Source organism: Gobio gobio, assembly GCF_949357685.1.
Source record: "Gobio gobio genome assembly, chromosome: 15".
In the NCBI taxonomy this organism is placed as follows: Eukaryota; Metazoa; Chordata; class Actinopteri; order Cypriniformes; family Gobionidae; genus Gobio; species Gobio gobio.
The window spans coordinates 16,761,524-16,777,753 of record NC_137108.1 but is presented as its reverse complement, the minus strand read 5'-3'; positions in this window follow the sequence as shown (position 1 = coordinate 16,777,753).

Genomic DNA, 16,230 nt, shown 5'->3' with positions numbered 1-16,230 from the left:
ATACATAAAGTATATTTGTGTAATTTAACATATTGAATTATTGCAGGTTTGCGCAATATTCTGAGATAGCATTTCACTGTTTTTATTCATTTTGAGTTACACTGAATCTGCTCTTTTTCAAGTAAGATGAGTAAATGCCTAGTCACATTTATTTTAAAACTACAATAACCATTATGTTCACAGCGCGCACAATACCTCTGCACTTATTCACGTTTCTCTCAACATGGAGACAGGATAGCTACAAGCCAACCTTTGTAAAGAGCAACTGTTGTAAAGCATAATTACAAAATTGTATGATAGATAAAAAGCACATATCTGAAGTCGACTTTTTTTTTTTTCCCTGTTCACACGAGACAGTATAGTAAATTTCATAGATCTTCTTTTGGACAAGCAGTATTTCATCTAAACTTCATTTTTTTGCTGTATATATTACCAGAAATCTCTGGGTTGAGTGAGAGCACTCTGTATGCCTTTCCATATCGCACTATATATGTGTATAGAGATATTTTCAGAATTTTGGAATCCCATTTACACAGCTGTAGCCTATACTGTGGTGCTCCTCAGGAAATTTGAGTCCACTGAGTTTGCAAGAAAGTATGTTTTAAGTAAGGCACAAACGTACCACTTATTTTTTTCCAGACCAAAGCCGACAGTGCGACTCAATCAATTAAAATTCCCAATGCTAATGCATAAAATTTTTTATTTATGAATTTATGATTTAATAGAACATACTTTAAAATTGTCTAAGAAGCTTCACGTTCTTGCTGATATTCATAATGATTTGGCTCTGATTTTTTAAATATAAAATGTTACTATTTTCCATTTTATAATTGTGACTTTTTATCTGACAATTGTGAGTTTACATCTCACAATTCTGACTTTTTTTTCTCAGAATTGCAAGTAATAAAGTCATAATTGCGTGATAAAAAGTCATAATTGAGTAATATAAAGTCAAAATTGAAAGTTATAAAGGTAGAATTGTGTGATATAAAGTCAGAATTGTGTGTCATAAAGTCAGAATTGTGAGTTATAAAGTCATCGTTGCGAGATATGAAGTCACAGTTGTGACTTTTTCTCACAAGTGCAAGTTTATATCTCGCAATTCTGACTTTATATCATGCAATTCTGACTTTATATCATGCAATTCTGACTTCTTTTCTTTGTGAGATATAAAATAAACTTGCAATTGCGAGTTATAAAGTCCAATTCTGAGGGGGGAAAAGAGAGAGAGAGAGAGAGAGAGAGAGAGAGAGAGAGAGAGAGAGAGAGAGAGAGAGAGAGAGAGAGAGAGAGAAAGAGAGAGAGAAAACTTGAAATCAACATTCAAAATGATGAAGCCTCAGATTCGTGATTGGATGCATCATATATTCCTTAAATATCCTGTTGGTTGGAGGGCATGTCAGGTAGTTCCTGAGGAAGTTAAGATGCACATAGTTGAGAAAATTACCGTCTAGAATAATGACGTGTATTTTCCATCTCAGGCAAGTTTTTGGGTCAGGTTGTTGTCACAGATAACAGGGCTAAGAAACACACTGATAAACAGTGATGCCTTATATTACTGCTACAGAACATGTGAAAAAAATCACCATACATTTTTGTTATTCAGGCCACCATGGTACCATGGTTGAGAAAGATGTAACATAATTTCCTACCTATTACGAAATAATTGTATTCCTCACCTTGAATGAACAAAATATTCTCATTTTGAAAAGAACATAATTTCTTATTTCACTTATCGCACACTGAAAAAAAAAAAAAAAGGTCTCACCACCTAAAAATCAGTTTAGTGTAATCAGTTTCCTTTTCTTTTGTGAATGTTCAACATGTCTAATGTTGCTTGGCAAATTAAATATTAATATAATCTCTGTGAGACTCGAAAATTTTGAATTACAGTGCATGTTTCTATTTACATTTTTATCCTGTTTGACAGTGCACCTGAATATTTATGTAAGATCAGGCATTATCTGATCTGAATTATATATAATCTTACCTTTTCCAACAATTCATGTCTATCAACATAAAAAAGAGTTATAGGTGACAGTTTGTATCAGAATCATTTGCCTTTAAAATCTTTAACTGAGACTCATGAACTGATTTCCCTGTTGGATAAGTCTTAATTGACTCTGGAGCAAATGAAGACCCAGAGCTTATTTAAAATAGATGAACAGTGAAGCAAAGTCTTAAAGCTATTTTGGTTTCTCCAAGGTAGGAACTGTTACAATGATGAACTTCTCTCTCACACACACATACATACACATCTGCACACGGGCATACATACAGAAACATACATTTCTTCTGTCATGATATTTTTGCAGATTAATTATAGGTCCACATTTAGAATAAGAAAAGGAATATGTTCACTTTAGTAATGAAGTGAGTAAATGGGCAGAACTGGGCTGATATTCATAGTTTTCAGTCATGTGACTGTCGCGGAGCCTTGGAGGGCAAAACCGCCATAGAACTCCATAAAACTGCAGTACAAGCCTGTTAAATTTCCATCTTAAAAAAAATATGTGAACAAGATGCACGTATTGGGCACTTATGATCCATATACAGCACCTGCTGCAGTATTTAAATAACTAAAAACAGCGGGACGTTTTTAAAACGCTTAACGTGAAAAACACTATAGGGTAAGTTGCACCAATAAGGATTAAACTAAGCAAAGTTTAACGCTAATCTAGGATTGGTTGATGTTGGTTATATTTTAAATCGAGTTGTTGCACCACTTAATTTTAAACACAGATAAATTACGCAGTAAAACCGTTATAGAGCTGATCAAGCAGCAGACGGAGGGTGAACTGACGCCAGGCTAAAGAATCCTATTTGTGCAACCCACACTTAAAGTGCCGTAATGTACTAAAACAGTGATATTAAAAGATCAAATTCAGTTTACACCTTTTTGATGATGCATACTAAATACAGGCGAACAGATGAGCCAAGAATATGTACGCAATGTGTTTTCTTTATAATGGGTTTCGATGGGAAAAACGCTTAACGAGAAACCTTGTGTTGCATTAATATTCTGTGGTAATTTGCTTTCCTGTACAAAGTATGCAATATCAATAAGGTGTATGATATTAAGGAGGTCTGAATTGTGTTTAATGGTCTCTGGATCCACAAGACCCTTTTTTTCTTCTTTAAACAAATGGCTAGTGAAAGGGGTACAGTATGTCCTTATAAAAGAATCATTTCCAAAATATAATGTTTTTTTTTTTTCTCATACTGTCACAATCACAAGTGAGAGTGCCCCTGATTACCACCTGAGGGCACTCCACCCCGGACTGTCACTCCATCACAAACTACATTACCCTTAATCCTTTGCCCGGACTCATCATCACTCATTGTTTGCACCTGTGTCACATTACCTCATTACCCCATTATCCCAGCCTATATAAACCATGTTCACTCTTTCATGAACTGCGAAGTCTTGTTTGTTGTAAACTGCATTTCTGAGCGTTTCCCTGGTTTTATGTCTCTGGTTTTGGATTTCTTGCCTGTTCCATGGATTACCCGTTTGCCTGTCTCTCCTGCCTTGTTTGCCTGTTTGGACTGCTTGCCTGTGTATGACCTGTTGCCTGTTTGTTGACTACGAGTGTGGATTACCCTCTAAATAAAGCTGCATTTGGATTCTCAACCTCTGTCTCGGAGCAGTACGTTACAGAAGACTTCGCCTACAATGAATCCAGCAGCACAGATCATGCGTCTCAGACAGGGTGATCGCCCGATTGAGGACTATGTGCAAGACTTTATTGAACTAGCACACCTTTCCACGATGGACACGGAATGTCTAATGATTTTTTTTAGAGGAGGGCTATCTGAGCCACTCAGTTCATTTATGCCACTGCACAATCTTTCTTGGACTTTAGAATTTTATATTGACTTGGCACTACAACCGAGCGGTTCTGCATTCACTGTGGGAGTTTCAGATGAGGAACACTGCACTCCCGCAGTACCCACCAGTCCAGAGTCTCATTCCATCACAGACCAGCGTCCAGAGATGGCTCCCGCCACTGACCAGCGTCCAGAGATGGCTCCCGCCACTGACCAGCGTCCAGAGATGGCTCCAGCCACTGACCAGCGTCCAGAGATGGCTCCAGCCACTGACCAGCGTCCAGAGATGGCTCCAGCCACTGACCAGCGTCCAGAGATGGCTCCAGCCACTGACCAGCGTCCAGAGATGGCTCCAGCCACTGACCAGCGTCCAGAGATGGCTCCAGCCACTGACCAGCGTCCAGAGATGGCTCCAGCCACTGACCAGCGTCCAGAGATGGCTCCAGCCACTGACCAGCGTCCAGAGATGGCTCCAGCCACTGACCAGCGTCCAGAGATGGCTCCAGCCACTGACCAGCGTCCAGAGATGGCTCCAGCCACTGACCAGCGTCCAGAGATGGCTCCAGCCACTGACCAGCGTCCAGAGATGGCTCCAGCCACTGACCAGCGTCCAGAGATGGCTCCAGCCACTGACCAGCGTCCAGAGATGGCTCCAGCCACTGACCAGCGTCCAGAGATGGCTCCAGCCACTGACCAGCGTCCAGAGATGGCTCCAGCCACTGACCAGCGTCCAGAGATGGCTCCAGCCACTGACCAGCGTCCAGAGATGCTGCTCTGCTCCACCCTGGTCATCAGTCCAGCCTGCTCCTTCCTGTCGTTCTACTGTGCCTGAGTCTCCAGGTCCTCTTACGCTACACGGGCCTGGCCCTCCATCCCGCCCCCGGGTCCGCCTCCGCTCCACCTCCCTCCGTGACAATTTTTGGAGCGTCTGGAAGCCGCTCCTTTGAGGGAGGGCTATGTCACAATCACAAGTGAGAGTGCCCCTGATTACCACCTGAGGGCACTCCACCCCGGACTGTCATTCCATCACAAACTACATTACTCTTAATCCTTTGCCCGGACTCATCATCACTCATTGTTTGCACCTGTGTCACATTACCTCATTACCCCATTATCCCAGCCTATATAAACCATGTTCACGCCTTCATCAACTGCGAAGTCTTGTTTGTTGTAAACTGCATTTCTGAGCGTTTCCCTGGTTTCATGTCTCTGGTTTTGGATTTCTTGCCTGTTCCGTGGATTACCCGTTTGCCTGTCTCTCCTGCCTTGTTTGGACTGCTTGCCTGTGTATGACCTGTTGCCTGTTTGTTGACTACAAGTGTGGATTACCCTCTAAATAAAGCTGCATTTGGATTCTCAACCTCTGTCTCGGAGCAGTACGTTACACATACCTTGGATAACAGGGATACATTTGCGTACAAATTGACAAAATGGAATGAGAATTTTCTTTGCATTTAGAAAGTGTCCACATTATGTCACTTCTTGGGTTTCACAGTTTTAAAGTCCCCCTGGAGTCAATTATTTTATCTCTTAAAACTCATCTTTGATCACCAAAATTACATATTTAAAAAAAAAATTCTGTGAAAGAAAATTCTTCATGCCATAAAATAGCTTGAATATAACGACACCCACTTCATATAATACATGTGGAACCATGAATATGCAAATTATCCCCGCTTCCACTCACTCAACTTTTACTCAAGTAAACGCTGCACAACAGTATCACTCTTTCAGAGGTGTCAAGTAAAATACTTCGTTACCTTACTTAAGTAGAAATGTTGAGTATCTATACTTTACTGGAGTAATTATTTTTCAGCCTACTTTTTACTTCTACTCCTTACATTTTCAAGCAATTATCTGTACTTTCTACTCCTTACATTTTAAAAATAGCCTCGTTACTCCTATTCCATTTCGGCATGTTTTCATTCCGGCTTGTCATAAAAAATAAAATAAAAACTCTCCAGATAAATCGCGCCATCCGGACAGAGTGAATTTGATTGTGGTTGGATGAGAAGGATAAACACAAACCATTCCGACACCCTATTGGGTTGTAGGCGATCAATCACGCCTGCACCTGGACAAATCACACACCATCTGGCCAGATGGGGCGGGTTCTCGCCGACGAGCACGCACTTTCAGCCAATCAGCGATCAGCAGGCAGACGTGCTCAGCCTCATTCATGACTTTAGCCGGTTTTTAGCGCGATGACTCATAGCTGTATATATTCCAGTGATCGCTATGCCAGTGGCATAAATACACAGTAAGTTGTATCTACAGTAAAGAGTGGGAGAGTGACTCAACTCTCAAACGTGAATTACACCTGTGACTCGAAGACTCTTTATAAATATAACCGTGACTCCTGTCCATCATCATATACACACTCAGGACATCTGCAACCCCGACAGCTGCTGAAAGAGGCTTAAATCAACGATTAATCCGTGTTGACTGTACTAAGTTTATGTGCCATGTACTTCACAAAAGACGTACTGTAGTTTTGTCAAAGCAAAGTGCAACACAAGGGTAAGCGCATTGTTGTTATGTATTTGTTGACGGATTATTGTACAGTATCAATGAATTACGCATTTTGGCAGTGGTGTATATGCATTAACGTGTGAAATGCCTGTTTATTACATTGCTTTTTCCAATCTCTATATTGGGCACTTTTTGCACGTAAATTGGCTTCTTACTGTTGACATTGAAAATCTTGTGTTTTTCTGAGGGATTGCTGTTTTGACAGTTTCTACCTAGACATATAGTCATATTTGAACCGTTTTACTGGGATTTTTTTTTTTTAATCATCAATGTTATGCTTTAAGGAGATAAAATGGTAACTTACTTATAAACATTGATTGGTATGGCAATACAATAATATCACATTATTTTGGCAGTTAAAGTTTTGGGTTTTTTTCTTCGAGTGACTAGTTGCCTATAAGTATTGTAAGAGGTGAAAAATTGTTATCAATAACCAGGCATGTTATCAATAACCATTTTTTTTTTAAATATAAATGTACATTTGGTGAGGTTTTTGGGCTGGAAATTGTTGACCCAATCTGGCCACACTGATCACACATTCAAAAAATGATTATTGATAACATGCCTCTGAATTTTGACTTTTTGCACCTTTACAATATTTATAGGCAACTAGTCATCAAATCTTCCACTCCATGAAACACGTTAATGCTCAGTAGTACACAATATGGTTCTTTAATGTATTTGCATTGTCCTAAAATGCGTTCATTTTCAATGAGAATATATGCGGCTGAAACGCGTAGTCAAGTGCATCTAAAAATGTTCAACATTAACTTTTTAATATAACATTATAGTCATTATGGCCTTCAGAAAAATGTTTTTTTGAGGAGGTGGGGTATGCACTGTGGCGCGGCCTAATCTTTTGTCCTTAAAGGGATACTTCACCCAAAAATGAAACTTCTGTTATCATTTACTCACCCTCAAGTTGTTCCAAACCTGTATGAGTTTTTGTTCTGAAGATATTTTGAAGAATGTTTGTAACCAAGCAGATAGAGCAACCATTGACTGCCATAGTAGGGGGAAAATGCTATGGCAGTCAATGGTTGCATATAATCTGCTTGTTACAAAAATTCTTCAATCTTCAGAACAAAGAAACTCATACAGGTTTGGAACAATTTGAGTAAATTATGACAGAATTTTCATTTTTGGGTGAACTACCTTTAATGGCATTTTTCCCCTTACATTACTTTTACTTTTATACTTTAAGTAGTTTTGAAACCAGTTACTTTTACACTTTTACTTGAGTAAAAAGCTTGAGTTGATACTTCAACTTCTACAGAAGTCTTTTTAAACCCCAGTATCTATACTTCTACCTGAGTAATGAATGCGAATACTTTTGACACCTCTGCACTCTTTACAACGTTGGACACATAACGGTAATTCATATGATTAGCCTTTTGCTTGACTACGTTATCAAACAGCTAATAATGTGATGCTAATGTCACACAAACCATGTTTCCAATCGCCATCTCAGTCTACCATCTAAAAATCAGCATCCTTAGAAACCCTTTGAACATCAACGTCAATGGAGAAAGGCATATAGCTCATCATAACACCGTAATATACATACATAATTCACCCGCTATAAACCTAAAAGTACCAAATTTTTCCTATCAACAGAAAAATATACCAGGATAACCTGGTTTCTCTTGAGACTCCCCTGCTTCGCAGTTAATGATATGCTAAAGTTGACGTGATTGCTTACAAGGTTGTTTGTTTATGTTAGAAACACCAGCGATTTCAAACCGCGTTTTTGAAACTATGGGCAGTATTTTAACGATCTGAGAGCATGGTCTAAAGCGCACTGCGCAGGAGCACTTAGGGCGTGTCCGAATCCACTTTTGCTTGTTTAAAGGGGGGGTGAAATGCTGTTTCATGCATACTGAGTTTTTCAAACTGTTAAAAACTTGGATTCCCATGCTAAACATGCTAAATACTCCTTCCGGTTTCTCACAAGTTTTGGAAACTTTTTTTTCGAGTATGGGTCTATCTGACGTCAGCAAGGGCGGATTGTCCTTGTACGGGCCGTATGGGCTCTTCTCCCAGAAGGGCGTGCGCACGACCCAACGCCAATTAACGCGCTTTGCTCTGCTTTAGGGAAGTCGGCTGCGCTGCAGTCACAGGACTTCACGAAATCAACAATGTCACCAAAGAAGTGTGTTTTTGGTTGTCAGGGAAAGACAACCCTGCACAGCTTCCCAAAGAACCCAGCGTTAATGGGACAGTGGATGGAGTTTGTTTTTCCAGAGCAGCAACGGAGTTGTGCAAGTGATTTTGTTTGTTCCCTGCATTTCGGCGACGATCGTTTTATAAACAAGGACCGGTTCAACTCCGGATTTGTAGCTCGTCTAATGCTGAAAGATGGAGTGGTCCCATTGATTAAGGTTCACAGTCGTGCGTTGGAAGAAGGCGATGAGTAAAACTGCTTCAAATGTCTTTGATTTGTTAGCCATCGGCATATAAGTGCACCTCAAGTAAACAACATGACGTGTAAAACCGTTCCGCTTGCTACTGCTAACTTTAAGTCCTTATAAACCTGGTTTATGCCTTCAAAAACCATGAGTAAACACACACAAATGTTGTAAAACACACTTTTCCAACTCTGACCCTCGACGCATGTGGCAGGGCATTCAGGCCATCAGTGACTACAAACCCACCCACTCCACCCCGCAGCCACTGATGTCAACTTCCTGAACGAGCTAAATTACTTTTATGCTCGCTTTGAGGGTGCTTTCACACTAGCAGTTTTGGTGCGCACCCGGGTTCGATTGACGTCAGAGTTCGGTACGTTTGGATGATGTGAACTAGAGGTCTTCACGGGTCCAAAAATTCATACCCGAACCCGAAGAGACCCGTAATGTGCTTAACGGAACCGACCCGGACCCGTCTATTATTTCAAAAGCTGGACCCGGACCCGTGAAGATCCGAGAAATGCCAAAAACGTAGTACCCGGAACCGACCTGGACCCGTCTATTATTTAAAAGCTGGAACCGAACCCGGCGTGAAGACACAGACCCGACTGGACCCGTTTGTCACATATTCCACAATAACTGATATTAACAAGTCAATAAACAAGTTATGAAAATTATAACTTTTTGTCTTACCTAGCCGTCGTCTCCCTTCCTTGTAACGTTACTTGTGATTCATTACATCCTTGCCAAAAAGTTAAATCCATGTTATTCCTCTCTTGTTATTCCAAGCATGCTTAATTCACTCATCATTTCAGCTTTAAAAGTCCACTTTATGTCACGGTGACGGATGACAAATGCGTCTTTGCAGATTTGCATTTCGACTCGAGTTAACTCGCATAATAACTTTGACTGTTTGCCTTTTTGAACTATAATAACGATTGCTCGTTCGGTGGCCGTTGACGTCCGCATTATTTATTTGCTATAATCTCTGTGAGCCGAGCCTGACCACCAAAACGTTAAGAAATAAGACGGTTCATTCATATTATTATTAAAGTCAATCACAGCGGAAGCTCGGGTTGCCATAGAAATGACACGGGCTTGATACTGCACATGCGCGGTGGCTGGAGCAACCTGAAATATGAGCTTTTTTACGCAATTTGAGCATCATAGAAAACATTTGTGACAGTTCAACTGAGATTTTGTTGCTGATTTTAAATATATTATTTAAATATAATTTCAAATCAAACTTCAACAGTGCGTCACACGTAGACAGCACTTACTTTTTTCTCATGTTTGTCCACAATATGCATGAAGGATGCCCGGACAGAAGAGGTGCCCGTGGGTTTAACTTCTTTATATTCATTGTTTTTTAGCTTTTTTCACACATCACTCATGAAGGTAACCATTATTATTACCGTGCGCTTGCAGAGAGAGCGAGAGAGAGAGAGAGAGAGAGAGAGAGCGAGAGCGCGAGCGCGTGAGGCGAGCGAGCAAGAGAGAGAGAGAGATCGCTCGTGTTTTCCTTCTTTCTTTTTTTTAAACCTTATTTCCCGGCTCACACTTTTCTTATCCTAATTTTACAGTTGCAAGTTACAAAAAACACACAAGCAGTGCTGACTGACTCTGATCACGGGCAGGTGTTCTCAGAGTCCGGATCGACTCGGGTATTGCACACAATGTTAAACAGACCCGGGACCCGTAGTAATAGATTGGGACCCGACCCGGACCCGGCTGATCATTTAAAATATAGACCCGAACCCGTACGGGTCCCGGGTCGGGTCCCGGGTCCACGGGTCTCGGGGGCTCCGTGAAGACCTCTAATGTGAACACGGTCTTCCGAACTCGGGTGCTCACCCACGTACCGTACCAGAGTCCGCTTAAAAAGGGTGGTCTGGGGTACGGTTCATGTGAACTCCGGTACGGTTTGCTGCTGATGTGAATGCATTCGTACTAAATCGCGGAAGTGAACCGCTATTAATGATGTATGGTTTGATAAAAATGTGTGTTTGTGTGTGTTTCACTCATTTTCCTGACGAGCATGACTGACATACTGCAAGCAGAGAGCTGTAAACCTAATTTCTGCTCGTCTTCAGCATTCTTTAGAGCATTGCAGTACATTTGCGGCATTTAGACGCAAGTGCCATTACGTACTGAAGCTTTAGAAACAAAACCAACGGTTAAAAAACAAAAATATAAAAGTGAAGTGAGCAACGCTTTGCATTTTGCCGCCTTCACGCTCGCTGTCGTTACTAAGCAACCGGGTAAACAGCTGCTGCTTTGATGATGCAAACGCACCCCGGTTCGGATCCATATAATATAATATGAACACAGTCCAGCGGGGGCAGGGGAAGGGGGGAGCAATCGAACTCGGGTTCGGTCCAGGCAATCGAACCAAGTGTGAAAGCACCCTGAAAGAGACAACAAAGAAACTGCCACCAAGCTCAAACCCTCAGCTGACCACCCACCAATCACACTCTTCTCCACAGATGTCTGCAAGGCACTGAGCCGGATCAGTGCGCACAAGGCTGCTGGACCAGACAACATCCCTGGACGTGTTCTCAGGGCATGTGCGGAGCAGCTCGCTGGGGTTTTTACAGACATTTTCAACCTGTCTCTTGCCCAAGCAGCTGTACCAACATGCTTTAAATGCACTTCCATTGTGCCAGTGCCAGAACACTCTAGCCCGAGGTGCCCTAATGACTACCGCCCTGTAGCACTCACACCCATCGTTATGAAGTGCTTTGAGCGGCTGGTCCTGGAACACCTAAAAGACTCTCTACCATTCACATTGGACTCACACCAGTTTGCCTACTGCAGCAATAGGAGCACAGAGGATGCCGTTTCCATGGCACTGCACTCTGTGCTCACTCATCTGGACAATAAGAACACTTACGCACGCATGCTGTTTGTTGACTTCAGCTCAGCATTCAACACTGTCATCCCAACCAAGTTAATAGCCAAACTTGGAGACCTGGGAATCAACACCTCAATTTGTAACTGGATTTTGGACTTCCTAACTGACAGACCCCAGAATGTTCGATCAGGATTCACCTGCTCGACGTCTATCACACTTAATACTGGTGTACCACAGGGCTGTGTGCTAAGCCCGTTTCTCTACTCCCTCTTCACCTCCGACTGCAAGCCTGTGTATGGATCTAATTCCATCGTCAAGTTTGCGGACGACACTACGGTGATTGGTCTCATCAGTAACAACGATCCTGGCCACATGGTGCACCGAAAATAACCTGCTCCTCAACATCACCAAAACGAAGGAGCTCATCGTGGACTTCAGGAAAGAGTCAAGAGGCACACACGACACCATCCACATCAATGGAATGGCTGTTGAGCGTGTCTCCAGTTTCAAATTCCTGGGGATCCACATCTTTGCGGACATGTCATGGACAACCAACACCTCCAGCCTGGTCAAGAAGGCTCACCAGCACCTCTTCTTCCTGAGGACACTGAGGAAGAATCAGCTCTCCGCGGCTATCCTGGTGAACTTCTATCACTGCGCAATAGAAAGCATCCTGACCAACTGTGTCGCAGTATGGTATGGGAGCTGCTCTGTTGCGGAGTGCAAGGCACTGCAGCGGGTGGTGAAAACTGCCCAGCGCATCACAGGGACTCCATTACCTGCCATCGAGCACATCAAGAGGAAACACTGTCTGCATCGAGCTCGCAGCATCCTTAAGGACTCTTCTCACCCAGCCCACAGACTGTTTTCTCTCCTGCCCTCCGGCAGGCGTTTCAGGTGCCACCGGACCAGAACCAGTAGACTAAAGAACAGTTTTTTCCCCAGAGCTGTCTCTTTACTGAACTCTAACCCTCGTTGATCCACTCCCCTCATATACTGCTAACTCTCCTCCCCTCCTCACATCTGCCTTAACTTGTTATTTGCACTACTGAATGTCAATTTGCACTACTCACTGTTTATTACAGTAACAACTGTTTACTTATGTATCTTGCACTACCATACCTTAACTGGATTATGCTCATTTGCACTGCCGACTGTTATTTACAGTACCAACTGTTTACATTTGCATTTTGCACCGTATTACATAGTACTTCTAACTGTAATATGCAATCACTTTCCACTGCATTTTTACCCTTTTTTCGGATAGCTTCTGTCCATACTTTATTTCACTACCTTAATCCACTGCTATATTCCTCATCTTACCCTAACATATCATTGTATACCTCATTGTATACATGGTCCAATAGGGTTGTACCTATTCTCTTAATGAGTAATGGGCGTGACGTGCATGAAACCAATCAGAGTCTCATCTCCCATTCCCTTTAAAAGCCAGTTGCACTTGCACCATGGCGGATTTGCTATTCATATGGTGGAATTTGCAAGAGGAAACCCTTTTATTTTCAATATTTAAAAATGTTTGCATGCTTCTGCGCGTCCCTGTGTGTGTAATAAGCGTGTACGCTTGTTGTGCACCCGCCTATAGGCAAATTTTTCTAACTCACCCTTTAAATAACACAAAACATACTGCACTATTGACTTTAGACCAAGTTTTTGTTGGTCAATGGTCGTTTTCAGTTGCCTCAAAATAGCAACGCGACAACAATGCGCTGAACACACCTCGGTTTCAGACCAGCACACCCATGGGCGAACAGATGTGCGTGAGTGCATCTTACGCATCTTAAACAACGTGGCGCTGGATGTGAAAATGATAACTGTGTCAGGCTAAAACTAACAAAAAACACTTGTGTAGCATCAGCCATTGCATTGCGCTGGGTGTATGATAGGGCCCTGTCTTGGGTTCACTGAAAAGTGAAAGTGAAGTGAACCATACTTGGAATTTGTGCTCTGCATTTAACCCATCCAAGTGCATACACACAGTAGTGAACACACACACACCGTGAACACACACCCAGAGCAGTGGGCAGCCATATTGCTGTGGCGCCCGGGGAGCAGTTGGGGGTTTGGTGCCTTGCTTCAAAGGGTCCAAGGGTCTCACCTCTGTCATGGTATTGAGGGTGGAGGAGAGCACTGGTTATTCATGCGAAATGTAGGGCGGAGCTAAACATTTTGTTCTTGATTGAAATGAACTGATAATTATAAGATTTTTACTACAGTGACCTGAATATAATTTCAACAGAACAGATTTTGTAAAAAACAAATATTTTATTTGTAATTTATATATATTATTATATAATTTTAATTGTTGGCTACAGTCAAGAAACTCAATACTCCTGTGAGAGGTAAGACAGGAGAAAATTTGGTGGGAGAGCATAACTTGGTTAATTTTTTTTTTATGTTAGATAATAGTTCACAACAATGTGATTTGTGTCTCCAATCTTTTAAATCAGGACACTAATATGTACCCTATTCATAGGTAAATAATAAGGTTCAGAGAGGATTTTCACTATTTATTTGTGCAACAAGAATACATAAAGTTTTTGAATACATTTGATTTAAATTTAGATTTTTGCATTTAAGTGTGCATGTTTGTGTAATAATGAGCAATTTGAGCAATTTTAAATTGAGTGTGTGTCCATGTTTGTTAAATAGTCTCTGCAAATGTAGGCCTATTTGTTAGCATGTATTTTTATGGTTTTTAAACAGCTATTTCATTTATAAACAAAAAGAAAGACAAAGCAAAAAAGAATAATAAGGGCCTTTGTATTTTAAATATGAGTGTGTGATTGGCTGAATATGGCAAATTAATTTTTTCAGCAAGTCTAATTGGCTACATTTACTTCTTGCAAGTGCCATATGCATAATGTTTGTGTATATTCATTTATAATAGCACATAACAATTTAGAATGTAATAAGTATTAATTCTCAGTTTCTTTGTGTTCCAAAGAAACCCACACAACCTTCCTGTAAGCAACATTTGATAGTGTAACCACAGTAGCAGATTCACAGGTCCAACTGCAGGGCAGTTAGATGCTGTTTGTCTCCAGACAAGCACAAATTTAATGGCACACTTTATCAAAGAGGCCAGTGCTCATATCCTTGCTCTCATCTGTCTCCGAATGCCCTCTGAGCCCAATAAAAGCATCTCCTTCACTCCATAATGACTTCCTACTCCATTGCAAATGACAGTCGCTCAAGCTAATTGTCCACATTGCAAATTACGAGTGGTGAAATGACATCTTGCTAGAACGTCCATTGCAGAATGATGGCTCAGAGAGCTCGGAGATGGATAGATGCATCATTTTCTTTGTATGGCAAAGAAAAATTGGTTATCATGTAAATAAACAAAAAATAAATAAATTTGAGAGCAAACTTTGTATTGCTTTTAAATGGTTATGGATGGATGATTGATCAAACATACACTGAAACAGACTCTTTTCTTGGTTAATTAGAAATGTGCATTGATGTGCAATTTTGCTTTGGTCAAAAAGTGCATCCTTTTTAATCCAAACCACTGTCAAAGCCTACGGCAACCCTTGTGTCCCCAGAGCAGTCCCTGGAGATGCTGCCTTTCTGTTCTCTGGTGAAACTTTGACAGAGACCAATGCGTCATCCGTTTGCTATAAGAGAGGAACTGGTTATTAAACCACCTGAGGGTCTTACTGTTACGTCACATTATGAAAGGAAATGAACAGATTGCAAAGTAATTTTTGGATTGGCCAGTTAGCAGTCGAGAGTCCTTCAGAGTTAATCTTTTATTGCTAAAAATGACTCAACAATACATTATTTTTGTCTGGAATGCTCCAATTTCCCCTGTATCCTGAGAGCAAGATCAGTTGTAGCTACTGGCTCTTTGAATAACCTGAAATTCGCAGGCCACCAGTCATGATTCTTCGTTTCCATTCGTCACTCTTTCTCTTCCTATCCCGTCTCTAACATGTCAGTTAGAGAGGTTTTCAGGTTCTCTGGCTAATAGGCTCGTTTAGACAAATTGTAGTTGATCTGGAAAAGCAGTGCATGATGTGTAAAACGATTCATGTTTTCAGATTCAGTGAGGTAAGATTGTACTTTGACTAAAAAGGTTTTACATACAGCAATGAAATCAGTAGACACTGCACACTGCAAAGCGGACATGTTAAGGATCAGCTAAATGTCCAGGTGAACACACACAGTGAAACAGAATTTCAGAAGGATGCTGAGGTGAGTTTTTGTGCCATCTAGTGGTTTAAGGCTTGTTCACACCAAGAACTATTACTAGAAGCTATAAATAGGTTATTTTTTCTAGAATGCTGCCATTTCCCCTTTGCCCTGGGAGCAGGATAAGTCATAGTTACTGAGTCTTTGAATAACCTGAAATTCACAGGCCATCAATCACAACTTTTCTTTTCCATTTTTCTACCTGTCCCGTTTTCAGGCTCTCTGGCTAATAGGCTCATTTAGACCAATTGTAGTGACACTGGCAAAGCAGTTCAATATCACTCTTCACTGCACGAGGTATAAAAAGATACGATTTTCACATACAGTGAGGCGAGGATGTATTGTAACTGAAAGGCTTTCCGTACAAATCATGAGATTCTGCATCTTTAT